A 14080-nucleotide genomic window follows, 5' to 3' on the forward strand; every position below is an offset into this window, starting at 1 on the left:
TGAAAACGCGCCGTGGCGTCATTTCGAGCGTCTCTCTCACACGCTGCGCTGAAAATTTAAAAATTCGTTAGTATTAGTGAATTGCAGTCAATCTAAGTCGCGCGCGTTTTTTCGTTGCTGCCCACTACACACATGCACGTGTATGGGCAACTGTTGATGTGTGTGTGTTTTTTCACAAGAGTTCGTAATAGTGAATTGCGTGTAATCTAAGTAGCGCGCGTTTTCTTTGTTGCTGCCCACTTTTTTTTGTGTTCATCTGTGTGTACTTTTTTTTGTTAATTTTTTTCGGTGATTATAAGTGTGAAATAATTAATGTGCATTGATAAAAAGCACTTTTATCACAGTGTATTTAAATAGTTCATTTTTTTTCTATTTTTGTGTAATAAGAGTTTGAATATAGAATGATCAAAAATAAAAGTCAAATGCAAACATTTGTGTATGTGTTTTTATTTTAAATTTTTTTTTGTGATTGTAAGTGAGAGAGTAGTAAAGTACAATGTCGAACTTGGACGAAGCAACTAAATTTATGTAAGTCTGGCTGTTTAATTATTTCATTTAAATTGTGACATTTAATACAAAATAATAATAATAATACCTCCGCGCTCTCTTTACATGGGCCATAAACAATTAAAGCATGCGCAACACTTACGCTTCGCACTTTAATTGTTTCTCTTAAATGTGAATAGAACATTCGCGTATGTAAACTCCACTTCAATGCACTATTTTGTCTCTTTGTCTTTGTATTACGAAGAGTATACGCGACAATAGTCGAGTGCTTTGCGGGATCTCAGTGGGCAATTTGTTTTCGTGCTCTTTTGCATTGTAGTTGTACGCTTCAAGCATTAGTTGCTGTTTCGTGCGTGCTCTTTAATGCGAAATTTTATTTTTACTTTTGAAATACAAAGAGTAGATTCGTATATAGACGAATGCAATTTTGGCATCGTAGGATCACAGTCGACAATTTGTCTCTCTTTGCACCCTCTTTGCATTCACCTTAAACATTGTAAGCATAAGCTTAGTTTCACTTTTGTCTGGTCAATTATCTCTCTTAAATATAAACAGTATTAGCGTGTATGTGGGCGCTCACTCATTGTTTTTGCCTTGGTTAATCGAATGTTTGAATCGATGGACGAATGCAAGTTGGCGCATCAAAGGATGTTAGTCAACTGCTTACCTCGGCGCTCTCTTTGTATTGACCTTAAGCGATTTTATTATAGTAGAGGCGACTCTAAATAAAGAATGCATAAGGGCCTGCAGTGCCGTATACATTATGTGCATTATTATTTGTTAGATTTAAAATGCTTGATTCGCATTTTCTCTAATAAATCTATACTTCAATTATTGCGTAATTAATATATAAAATCTTTTACTCTGACACAATTATCAATGAGTAATACTTACTTTAGCATACCATTATTCTTATTGAAGCAAATCGATTGGACAGTTAAATAAATGCTCGGCTAGCAAATTGAAAAAGTTGTTTAAGGATTTGCTTGCACTCAACACCCTTCGGTATGTTTAAATCATGTTTAGCTGAAGTCACGATCTAGCAAATTGTAGATCAATTGTATAGTATGTGCACAACATGAATTCCAATTCATGAAACGATATGCTGACGACATTTCAATTAATGCATCAACTATCTTCCGCTTGATTGCATTATCGCCAGCATCTCATCTCACTAAGCAATTTGTAGTAATAATATTTGTCCCACACCCGAATATGAATATGAATATTCTACTAGTAACGCATACTGTGTGAATATTGTGTCTGACAAAATGGAGTTTCATGGGTTGATTAGCGCTCTGCGCAGTCAAGCGTATAGCTATTGGATACTAAGGCAATGACCAAACTATTTGCCCTGACTTCAACTGGCCTCGCATAAATACTCAGATATATATATATGTGTGTGTGTGTGTGTGGGTGGATGGGTATGCGATGGTGAGAATTGCGAATCTAGATATTTGTTGTAGTATGAATAACACATGCGAGAGTTTAGAAATTACTTATGGCTGTAAGTAAGTAGTACAATAGTACAATGGTACAATTGTACAGCAAATAGAGGCGACCATCTTTTGTGTAGTTTGTAATTTTCATATACTATATATATATATATATATATATATATATATATATATATTTGAATAGCATAGCCGTTTGCACGGGACACTGGCTTTGAGCCAAGTGCGCGCTTTACCACTTTTCATTTCGTTTCTTTTTCGCGGGTTACTTTGCATTGCGTTGCTTTTTTGTTGTTGTTGTTGTTGCTGTAGTTGTGTTGCTTTGCTGCTTTGCTTGGGTTTGCGCAAACAAGCAACGCTTAATCAAAATCACACGCGACGCTGCATCGCATTGCGCAAACAGCAACAATGGGCCATAAAGTGGAGCGCACAGCGCACAGACCAAGGCGGCTTAACGCAGCCAGCAGCAGCAGCAGAAGCAGCAGCTAGAGCCACAAGGAATGAGGCACGAGGCACTCATTATTTTGAAATTTTCAGCGCGCATTTCAGCGACTTCCGTTTCCGGTGGCAATAGGAGAGCGAGAGCCACAAACGCAACGCCACCCATAAGAGAATTAAAAGCAAGAAATACTAGACTCTGGCTGCAAAGAGCCCACTGGCTGTTATAAATTATAATTTGGCGACAGCAGCTGTGCAGCAGCACCCCCAGCTGCGTATCACCTGCTGTTTTCCCTAATGAATGCGACAATCCTTATGCGCCAGTGTGGCAGTGTGTGTGTGTGTGTGTGTGTGTCTGTCACCTCGACCAGGGCAGGGCAGGGCAGGGCAAGTGAAGTTTTTGCCACGATTAAATTGCTAATCAAGCAAAAAGCTCTGTGCTTTAACAATAATCGAGAGATTGCTGCTGCGATTGCTGCTTAACTTAACCAGAGAGAGACTTGTGAACTTGGACGACGTTACAAAAGTGAAAGGATTGCCTGGAAAGCCTTCGTATCCGTTTCCGTTTGGTTTCCCTGTCTCGCCTGAACTTGAACCTGTTAAGTATTATTATTATAACTAGCAGAGGTTTCAACTCACCAGCTTAGAGCCAACAATGCCTCTTTGCCCCTTGGCCCCGTTGCTTGCCCATTATAGTGGTATTATAACAACTTACCGCATAATCCTACCAACTAGCCGTAACTGTAGCTGGAATTGGAACTGAAACTGGAACTCAAACTGAAACTGAAACTGAAACTGTAACTGAGGCGGCAATGATAAACTTTATAATTACGACTTTTCACGGATGTCAGCAACTCGTCAAGCCAACCTAAGCCCAGCTAAGCATAACAACTGCAGCCACAATTAGAGTCACACAATCACAATCACAATCAAAATCACAGCCACAACCTTAGTCATCATTTTCTTTAACATTTGGCGAGAACAAGTATGCTTATAGAATATTTATTTAACACTCTCGACATTACAAAATTACTTTAGCTACATTAAATGATAAAATAATACATACTTCAAATAACATATCTCATACATTTATACATTTTAAGCTATAAAGTGTAGGAGGCGTTCAGAAGATATTAATCAAGTAGGAAAGTACTATATTGTAACAAGTAAGAAAGCTACAGTCGAGTGTACTCGACTGTGAGATACCCGCTATGCATTTTGAATAAAGGCAAAATATTGCGGTATTATTTTCAAAATATACCGAAAATACTAAAAAAATACTAAATACACCATTCAAAATATACCATAGACGGCACAATGTCCCAGATTATCGGCCAAAGCAACTCAGACCCCTAGTAAGTAGGCGCTTTTGCCCATACAAAAGTATTTATTTAATAACTTCTACAATTTTTATCTGATCGTAACCAAATTTTCAGGAATCGTAACTACTATAGTATTTATTGTATATACCATAATTCGCAATTCTAGCTTTGAAATTACGCTTGTTATTCGATTTTTTTGATTTGCGGGGGCGGAAGTGGGCGTGGTAAAAATTTAAAATAAACTTGATGTGCGTGCAAACATAACAAATGCTGTCGGAAAAAATTATAGCTCTATCTCTTATTGTCTCTGAGATCGAGTGTTTCATACGGACAGACGGACAGATCGTCTCGGCTTTTGACGCTGACCAAGAATATATAAAATATATATATTCGGAGATGCCTCCTTCTACCTGTTACATACATTTCCTGCCGGTACAAAGTTATAATACCCTTCTGCCCTATGGGTAGCGGGAATAAAAATTGTCCTTATTAAAAAAATTGGTCAGGGGTTGAAGTTGTTACATCTGTTCATCTGATTTTCAAATTATGATTTATCTGCTTTTTTTCCAGCCAATCCAATTGGCCAGTGAACAGAGATCATTTTGCTTGCGCCAATTCTTTTAATTAATACATGAAGAGCTCTGCACGTTGCTAACAAGCCAGCACCAAGAGCGCTGATGATGTGTTGGCCCTTGGCGGTTGAATACGATGCTGTCGTAATTGTATATGTAGTAGGTAGTGTGGAGTATGTAGTATGTTTTGGCTGCTGATGTAGGCATGTAGGAAGCGAACAAACACACTAATTTGTATGTATTTTTGAAAGTGCACATCGAATTACGTAATTTGTGGTCTGTCGGCCAATGCTGCAACCACAATGGGTTACACAGCCATGGGACACAAAGAAAGGGTGTTCTATGCATCATTACACTGCTTTGACAGGTGGCTGAAAAAAACGCAGATAAAGAGAAGACAAAAAAAAAAAATAAAATGAAAATGAAATGAAAATAGTAACAAACAAGCACAAAAAAATAGAATATAAAAATGTGTAGAAGGGATTTCAATGATGGCAAAATGAGCTGGGCGTAAATTGCTTCAACAACAGCACCAGCAACAACAACAACAACAACAGTTGCTGACGGGGTCACGCTGGTGAATGTTGCACTGGTCGCCTCTCTGCTGTGTCTCTTTCTCTGTCTCTGTCTCTGTCTCTGTCTCTAGCGAATGCTGCTTAGCCTCGCAGACAATCGCAATCATGAGCCTGTCCCTGTGTGTGTGAGTGTGTCTGTATGCATTTGTGTGTGTGTGTGTGTGTGTAGGTTGGTCGCTTGCATGGCGACTGGCTTCCGTTTCCTGTTTCGTTGCGCTTTCAACTCAACTCGAATCCTGTTTGCCGTTTAATTAGAGACACGCACACAACAGAAGAGCAGCCTCCTTCCGTTACGTGCACTCATCTATGTATATGTTTCTGTGTCTTTCTCTCTCTCTCGCTCTCTCCATGTGTGTGTGTGTGTGTGGTGTTGGTGTGTGTATAGATTGTGATTGTGAGCGTATAACGATGTGGTAGGTAATCAGAAACTGCTTTTAATTATTCAAGGTTCCATTCTGATGAATGAAGACAACAACAACAACAACAACAACAACAATAACAACAACGACAACAACAACAACGATAACAGCGGCAGCGCCAAACTGCGCAATAAAAGCAACAACAGCCGCATCCCGTTAAAGAAACTGCCTGCCATCGTTTGTGCTTGGCATTAAAACAACAACAACAACAACAACAACAACAGCAAAGACAATAACAACAGCAAGAAAAACAGCAACAACAACAACAACATAACGTTGAACCAAAGGGGATTAAAATTCACAGCTAACAACAACGCAATGGTGCTGGACCATGGATAGCGGCTGGTCAGTCAGTCAGTGTGCACTTAAACGTACATACATACATACATCCGTACATTTGCCATTTACATATAGATGTACACCTACATATGTATGCATGTGTGTGTGTGGCTTACGGTTACACTTTGCTCTTTGCTATTTCTGCTGCTTCTTTCCTTGCTTCTGATATTACGTGATGCGCCAAAAATGTACGTAAGTACATACATACATACATACATGTGCATGTATGTTTGTATGTACATCCAATCGCATGTATAAATACACACTGTGTTGAAACAAAAGCTGCGCTGACCACAACATCGCCACTGCCAAATGTCCATTGCTCAGCACAACAATCGACCAATAAGAAGCAATACAAATACAATAAATCCACCTGCAGAATGAATCCACCCAAAGCGTTGCACACACACACACACACACACACAGACAATCTTATCGTCCTCTGGTACGATCGAAAGTAGATGTGATTTTAACTTAACGAGTCTCCCCAATCAAAACATCATTTAAATGCAGATCCTGCAGAGTTCACCCATTAAATGATCGCATTGCCAATTAATTTAAAATTCAACCTGTATTTATAGTGGAGTTGCTTTACTTAGATCTTTGCGATGGGAAACAAGCGTTATATACCCTACGATTAATTTGTGGACTGCATTAAATCAGGACAATGCCAGGACAGAGCTCTCGTTAAGCCAGCTAGGAGTGAATAGTCCCTTCATACGATTACGATTATTATCCTTTGTTCATCCATTCGCACATTGGAGCAGTTTGCGTACAGCTAATAAAGTTAAGAACACGGCCCAGTTTTTTAAAGTGCGCATTTTGTAAGTCCGATGACCGGTCAACGGGTTTTGTCAGCTTTTGTTGTTAATTCTATTTACTTAAAATGCCCAACTCTCTTTCTCTCTCTCTCTCTCTCTCTCTCTCACCCACCTTGACGGCGTTTCGGTCCCGCAAATATTTGTCTTATTAATGAATGCACGGGTAAATGTGTTTACCTTGAGCTGAGACCAGCCCACAGGCGCTGAGAATGATGGCGTTGGTGTTGTTGTTGTTGTTATTGTTGGTGGCGGTGTTAGCGGTGACGGTGGCGTTGTCGTTGTCGTCCGTGATGATGTTGGTGTTGTGGCAACCTATTAAATTTTCAGGAGGCTCGACATTGAAAGGCGATGCTGGAAAATCAATAAAATGTACTTTAACCGCTAAGAGCTAAAAGCACTGCAATTGCTTCTGCTGTTGCTGTTGCTGTATTTCAATGGCCAGCAACTCGCTGAGAAACTGTACTCAGCATTCTGCACTCTGCACTCTGCACTCTCATCTTTTAGCTTATGAGGGAAAAGATCGATTCATTTGAAGGTCACAAGTTCAGTAGTGTAAGCAAGTAAGTCCGATGACTATGATGCTGCTGCCGGCTGGTCACAAAAAAAAATAAAATAGGATTAAGAGAGAGAGAGAGAGAGAGAGAGAGAGAGAGTGAAAGCAACGGTCAGGACGGACAAAAGGACAAAGGGACAAACGGACGGAGAGTAATATCGACGTCAACAGAAGCAGCTGCGTATGAATAACTTTTTCAGAGCTCATTGACCGTAAATTACTGCCGCAAATTTTTGTACACATGAATTTCCACTTAAATCCAATGAAATTGTTGAAACAAATGGCGAGCAAAGGAGGGATAAAGGAGTAGAAAGCACAGCAAACTGTTTTAAAATGTAAATTTCGTTTGCAAGCCGGCATTAAGGCCAATAAACAGCGTAAATGTGCGCCATTTTATACTACGAGTAAATGCTCTGCAAAGCAACAACGAAAGCCAACAAAAACACAGCAGCAGCAGCCAGAGAACAGCGCAGACTTTTGCGCAAGATGATGCATGGAGTACAAGTTTAAGCACGAGGGGCAAAGTAGAAGATGGATGAAGGGCCACAGAGCGAGAGTGGAAGCAGAGGGGAATGGGGGTAGCAAAAGTAAAAGCTAAAGCCAGAGTTGGAGTCAGAGTTGGAGTCAGCGTCAGAGTCAGAGTCGAAGCCAAAAGAAGCAAACCAGGATCCACTTACTCTCATTTTATTCAAGGCATTAACTGAAATTGAATTAAAAACAAATTAATTAGATCCCTCATAAAAATGAGCAAAATGCGAGTAAAATAAATATGAATTATGCCCACCACAGTACGAGTATGCTAAACAAATTTAAAAAGAACTTGAGCACATATTAACAATTGCGTAAATGGCTCACTTTGCATACACAATATTCTATGCTAATTAGCCAGGTAATTTGGTGTCTATTGACACACCTGTGTCCTGGCTAATCTTCTCTCCATTTGGCAGCAATCAATCACTCGGTCACTCGGCCACTTGGCCATGACAACGAATGTGTTTGAATATGATAATATAAAAGAAATAACCATCCAAGCATCTCCCATGAAATCGTAATGAATATTCTTTTCAATAGTCATTCATTTGCACACCTTTGTTGACGCAGGCAATTGAGCATATGAATATTCGTTTAACCTGTTTGTGATGCTGCCGAATCATACGCAATAAACATGCAGACACTCATAATACTTGATATGCGGGGAGCGAGCTTATGGAATATTTAAAGGAATACTAACAAAATTATTTACAAATCAGAAGTTCATAGGGGGCCCATGAGCACATTGGGCGTGACAGGCAGACGGACAGACAGACAGACAGATGTACAACAATAAGTATAATCCAAAAGTAATTCCACTAATAGGATTCATAAAAAGGATAACACGCAATAAATAATGGCAAGAAAATTTTCATAATTGAAAATGCTCAGCACGTACGTATTCAATTACTTGTTGAACTTACCGCTCAGAGCATCATCATTGCCATTCGCATTCCCCATTCCCATTCCCATTCCCATTCGCATTCGCAATCGCAATCGCCAAGTCCCCATTCTGGTTCTCAGGCTGATTCTCCTTCCCCTATCGACCACATACCCACAGGAGGATGAACGAACACCTCTCTCGCTTGGCCATGGCCCTGGCGCTTCAGATTGTGATTGCGAACGAAAATCATATTTTCTGTTATTGTGGCAAAATGAGATTATTAAATGGGTTTTGGGTAAAACCCAATAAGACGCCGCACGCGGCAGGGCCAAAAAGACAGACAGACAGACAGACGGACAGACGGACGGACAGACGGCAAAAAGTAAACATTGCCACTGAGACAACTGTCTGTCGTCTGTGTGTGAAAACGTAATGGGTTGTGGCCATGGTGTGGGATCTCGTACGTGATGTGTACACATTGGTCTGCTTGCCACATGCCACATGCCAAGCTACAACCTACAACCTACAATCTAGAACGCGACAAGCGGACAGCTGGACAGACAGTGGGCTCTGACTGGTGACTTGTGACTGCTGGCTGCTGGCTGCTGGCTGCTGGCTCCTGGCTGCTGGCTGCTGACGGTTGACAGTCCCACCCATCGCTATATCAATGATGACTTTTCAAGGTTCATTTGAGGGCTCGTCCTCCGCCCCAGCCATTCAGCCACTCAGCCTTCTCATACACTGAAAGCTACACTACCAACATCAACATCAGTTGTCGAAGCCGTCGCCGTCGTCGTCGTCGTCGCCGTCTCCGTCGCCTGTCTGCTGCAATTTGTAGACATTTACTGGCGTCCTACGTCGGATTCGTATCTGTTGCTCTTTGTGATCTAATATCTATATCTACGATGAGTCTGAAAAAAATTTAAAGCGCATATTGTAGCCAGCACGTGTTGTTTGCCTTCTCAATTGTGTCATGATTATGTCTGATAGAGGATTGTCATGAATTGTGCGGCGAGGCAACCATCCTGACCTGACCAACTGGCAGCACTTAGCAGCGTCAGCATCATTGCTCCAGCCCAACCCAGCTCCATTCCAATAAATATTTAAGTCTTAGCCGTTGGATGTGAGGTTTGCCACGATTGACTCTCGCTGTGTCGACCGGCGGACAGTATTGAGTGTCGTCCAGATGATGGCAGAGAGGGGTTAACTTCCATTGAGAGAACTGTAATAAATATTATTATAATTATTAAAAAGTGGTAAGCATGGGATTATCAATTAAAATGTCTACTAATTCTTCGTCTCTCTCTCTCTCTCGCTTACTCTCTCTCTCTCTTTATTGTGTGGAGTCCAATGGGAGACTTTTTATGGCGATGAGTTCTCACAATGCAAATCAATTGGTCTTCAAATAGTGGCATTCTCAGTAAATGAATGCAACGTAACTAATGTCTCATGCTGCTGCTGCCTCAGCCTCATGGTTATGCTTGTTAATTGTGAAGCTCACTGGCTTGGAAGCGCTCCCAAAGAAACTTACAAATTACACTTCAATTGTTGGGCGACAAGTAAAGCAAAGCAAAGCAAAGCAAAGTTGTGACAGGATAGAGGAATAGAGTAGAGTAGAGAGGAGTAGAGTGGAGAACACACACAGCGGCTGGGCGTGAAGAGCAAAGCTTATGCAAATTATTTTGCAATGAGCAGGCGACAGACGAACATGACTTTGAGATTGAGAGTGTGCGGAATGCAAGATGCGAAATGACGCCGCTTCGATGTTCGCCATCATCTCTTTCTCTATGTGTGTGTGTGTGTTGGTGTCGTCGCAGTTGCAACTCGCAAGTCGCAAGTCGCAAGTTGTTGGCGCTGAAAATTAAAATTCAAACAACGACACTGTGGCGTATGGGCAACATTTGCATTTTCAAGCTTCACCTTTGCATTGACTTTTGTCACACCTGTGCTTTCGGATGGTGGTGGGTGGTGGGTGGTGAAATGGTGGGTGCAATACTAGACACTGCTGTAGCTACCACAAATATTCGTGCAAATACAAATCCAAATCCAAATACAAATACAAATACAAATACAAATACAAACGGCTGATTACAAACGAAAATTGAAAATCTTAAGCACTGCCTTATTGAAATGGCAAAGTCAGAAGGCGGCTGTGAGATGATGAGATGAGCAGGCACCTCAATCAGGGGGCAAAACTTTATTTCCAACAGCTGTTCAGACACTTCGGAGCACTGAGAGTTTTGCCGAGTATGCCAAGTGTTTCAAGTGTTCCAAGTGTTCCAAGTGCACGAAGTGTGGTTTGTAGTACTCACAGCTCACAGCTACGCCATGAGCCACGTGTGCTTTCATTTAAAATAAACTGGCAATGTTTTATTTTGTTTTGTTTTGCTTCGATTCGATTCGTTTTGTTTTGCTTTGTTTTGATTTTGTCGCGGTGCCAAGTGAAGTCTCAGCTGTTGTTGTTGTTGTTGTTGTTGATGTTGTTGTTATTGCCTGAACCGGATTTGCTATTTGCCCTTTGGCGTTTGTCTAGCACAGATAAAGTCTAAATTATCTAAACTCAAACTGATTCTGATGCCACGCATATTAATGAGATGGCGAGATCAAAAGGCAACGGCACGACTGCACCAAAGCCAAAGAAAAGTAATAAAGTTGCGGTTAAATTAAATTGTGCAAATGTATCGATAAAGCTTTATGCACCCAGTCAGGCACGACTGCGGCATCATATTGAGTAGGACTGGGGCATGCCTCAACTTTGCTTTGCTCTTCCTCGATGCTCGTTGCTCCTTGCTCCTTGCTCCTTGCTCGTTGCTCGATTGAGTTGGGCTGGATTGGGTTGACTTCGCATTCGATTGGTTCTTTTAGGGGCCGGTCTTGACACCATCATTGCGCCATCTGTCGCTTTACTCAAATTGCCAAAAATGGTAAACGCCAACAACGAATTTACCATGAAACAAAAAAAAAAAACAAATCGTCAATGCATATTGCATATTTATATTGATATACTCGTATTGATATTGATAGTCAAACTGCAAAAATACTCGAAGAACATCATATTTATGCAAAACATTGTGCGTTGATTGTGTGTGATTAATAAAGTATTTAACTCAAAATCCTATCATAAATCTGTAAATCTGTTACCAACAGCCCCAAAAACTCATGGTTAACTTGATTGCTGCTCCCATTTGAATGTCGTTCTTTTGATAGACTCACACACCGCAAAAAAGCATGCTCGCATTTCAACATAACTGATTAAAATGTTGGCCACAAAACGTATTAACATGTCGGCTACAGCAGCTCTCATCCAAAATTCTATTTGCCAGTTGCCAGTTGCCGGTTGCCAGTTGAGAGCAGACGAGGGAGGCGATGGGGAAAGGGGAAGAGGAGAGACAGTGGGCAGCAGCAGAGGCAGCAGCAGCATCTAAAGACAAATGCTGGAATAAGGAATAAGGAAAAAGGCTGTGACAAAATCAGGCAAAAGAAAACACCGCAGAAAAGCAAACAGAAACAAACAGACAAAACAAATAAGCTAAGCATAAAAGTTTATATTGCGGTCGATGATTCACTTGAACACTGTTACAACGGCCACGACCACGACCATGACCAAGTTGATGTTGACGTCGACGATGGGGGAATGGGAAAGGGGGATGGGGGAAGGGAAAACAGGCATTGTGGTTGGCTCCAGCTCAAACTCTCGGTGACGTTGGGTCACAAACAATGGCAAGGGCCTCCAGTTCGGTTTGGTTATGGCACAGCTGCAGTGGCGCCATTCAAAAATTTTGACATTTTACGCTGCCGCATGAAAGGTCTATGTGGCTAGGCTGTGTCTGCTCCGGTTCCTGATGTTGATGCGTGTTTACACAGGCCGCAACGCACCACCTTGGGTGGTAGTGTTGCCTCTTGCCTCTTGCCTCTTGCCGCCTGTCGCTTGCCTCTTCTCACTTGCCTCTTCTCGCTTGCCTCTTGTGGGTGTTAGTGCGAATGCGAGTCTGACTGCGACTGCGGGTGCTTGTGATGGCAAAAGTATGGGTTGTGGGCTCCCGCCTGTAGATTTTCCGAAACCCATTTAGTTAATGGATATAATAAATTTTTCTACAAATTGAAACTCGTAATTTCCATTGTTCTCGCGCTGCCGCATCTTCTGCTTCTGCTGTGTGTCGTGTCGTCGTCAAGAATGTCCTTTGCCCTCGTTTACTTATACGTACAGCATTCTACGAGACGTGCAGTCTGTGATGGCAACGGCTGCGGCAACGGCTGCGGCTACGTTGACGTCGTCGTCGACGACTGCGACTGATGCGCCTTGTGCCAAATTTAGCTTGGTTCGAGGCCACTGTTTGCTTGCTCAAGTCTAACCATAAAACTAGTTTTAATTACGTTAAGCATTTCGGCTTCCAGTGGCCGACATGCCAAACGAGTAAGTGACAAAATTAGTTGTCTAAGATGCATGCGAGCATCTTGCATCTCGAATCTCGCATTTCGCACTTCAGATATTATTCAAGATTACACATGCACTTACTTACGAGTCCGACCCTATTTTTCGCCAAATACTTTTGGCAGCAGGATGCTCGCCAAAGTGATGGTCCATTACTCCAAATATATAATAATATGTATTGTGGAAATGAATAAGTGTACACATAAAATGCGCAGTTGAAAAATCTACTACATACACACATCTTTATGTGTTTGTGTAAATTTGTATATGTACTAGACGTATTTATGTTACACAGGGAGCGAAAAAAGTCGATGAAGAAGCTAAGGTTGGAAATGCGAACCAAAATTTGTTTGTGCTCCTTGCAGTTTTTGGCTTAATGTCTGCTATCATAAATTTTATGCTGGTGATGTTTAATTTGGCAACTGTAACTCATGTCGACTTAGACCTTAGTTTCGGTTATGCTTCTCCCTTTGCCTCTGCCCCTCTGCCCATCTATCTCTACCTCTGTTCGTTGTTGGCCTTTGTCTGCCTTGTCTTTTCCCTGGCCTGTGCCTTGTCGGCCGTTGCGTCATTATATACCCATGTACATATTCTCGTATAAATATTTTTAGTGTAGACCCAGTGCAGGAGGAGTAGAAGTAGAAAAGGCAAAGGCAAAGGCAACAGCTACAACAAGAGAACGACACGTTCCACTGCTAGACAAAAGATGGATTGTTATCGCTCAAGATAACAGCACCGCACAAACAGCTTCGCCGCCTGGCGAATGGTATGAGTTGTCCTACAACGTACCCAATCTTACCTGGGCCTAAGCTGCACCGTAATTTCATTAGTATCTAAGCTGGGGTAATGTGAGGGCAACAAGCAGCTTGTTGCCCACAAAATAGCTAAAACTTTGCCGTTTGCTCTAAGTACGTGCAAATTTTTCGTACGAAAATTAAGAAAACGTCGAGTTGCTGGAGTCAGGGCCAGCCATCAAAATCAAGCATAGCCTTAGCCATAGTCTTAGCCACAGAGATAAGGACAGAGACAGTAGCAGAGCGAGAGAGAGAGAGAGAGAGAGAGAGAGAGAGGGAGAGAGTGAGAGAAAGACAGAGAACCTTACCTGCTGCCAGATCAAAGCCCACTTAACATTTTTAGCTTTGCTCATTCGTCTTGTGGAGGGCAAACCAAAGTTAAGGATAATTTTCTTGTTGGTAACGTTGGAAGCGCCAATTTGGCTATTGTCTCTCCCGTT

This window comes from Drosophila nasuta, chromosome X (genome assembly GCF_023558535.2).
Source record: "Drosophila nasuta strain 15112-1781.00 chromosome X, ASM2355853v1, whole genome shotgun sequence".
In the NCBI taxonomy this organism is placed as follows: domain Eukaryota; kingdom Metazoa; phylum Arthropoda; class Insecta; order Diptera; family Drosophilidae; genus Drosophila; species Drosophila nasuta.